This window comes from Acyrthosiphon pisum, chromosome X, assembly GCF_005508785.2.
Source record: "Acyrthosiphon pisum isolate AL4f chromosome X, pea_aphid_22Mar2018_4r6ur, whole genome shotgun sequence".
Taxonomy (NCBI): Eukaryota; Metazoa; Arthropoda; class Insecta; order Hemiptera; family Aphididae; genus Acyrthosiphon; species Acyrthosiphon pisum.
The window spans coordinates 22,740,243-22,741,166 of NC_042493.1; the positions used below are offsets into that span (position 1 = coordinate 22,740,243).

At 29.5% G+C, this 924-nt stretch overlaps 1 protein-coding gene across 1 annotated transcript in view; it reads right to left on the minus strand.

The window, feature by feature from the left end:
* The window catches only part of LOC103310558 (putative nuclease HARBI1), a 5,753-nt gene that overhangs the window by 1,123 nt on the left and 3,706 nt on the right, over positions 1 to 924 (minus strand). The gene's annotated exons all lie outside the window — the stretch shown is intronic.

The window sequence follows — 924 nt, forward strand, 5'->3', positions numbered from 1 at the left end:
GGCTGGACGAAAGTGGGTGAATGAACCGTCATCACACCCCCCCTTCAGCATATCTATTGAAGTATTACTGGATTTTTATATTATGTTTCATTGAGTTGACACACTACGATTATTAGTAATTTGTTTACTTTAGATACTCTTAAAATAAAAGATACAGGAGTTCTCACTCCATACGCCCATCCAGAAACACAATAAATACTCTTTCAAATGTCTTAAACAATTAAAACAAAAAAAATTAATACATTTGGATATTAATATTGAATTTTATTATTAAAAAGAGAATCTACGATCTTTTTTAGAAAATTCGTCCAAAATATTTTCTGTACTAATTGTATTAGAAATATCTCTTTCTATATGTATTAAAGAGAGATTTGTAAATCTCTCTTGGTGCATAGAAGTTCTAAGCCATGTTTTAATTCTTCTCATTGCTGAGAACGATCTGCCCATCTTGACATAGCATTAATGTGAGTAAGGCAACTGGCATGTAGTTGAAGTTTTGACTTTTTAGATTTTCCATCTTTGGATCCACTTAACTATAGTATTGACAAAATAAAAATATTGGTTGATTCTTTAACAATTAATATTATAAGCCGATGAGAATAATAATTCACAAACCACAAAGCCATAGTTATATTTTTTTATACATTTTTAAACATGTTCATTTGGTACAGTTAATAAAAAGAAATAACTAAAATAAACTTGCTTTTTTCCAATTTCTAAAGCCTTGAGTGGTAAATGTATCTTCTGAATGATTAGTTGCGCTAAACATGCGACAAGGAAAGCAAAATATGGCATCTAAATTAATACTATATTCCAGCCATTCGTAGTCATTGTAATAAGATGCATTAAAAGACCTATTCTGCAAGCCAAATTTTGTCTTTGGATAATCCTATGTATGTTACCAAATATAAGCACAAGCAAATG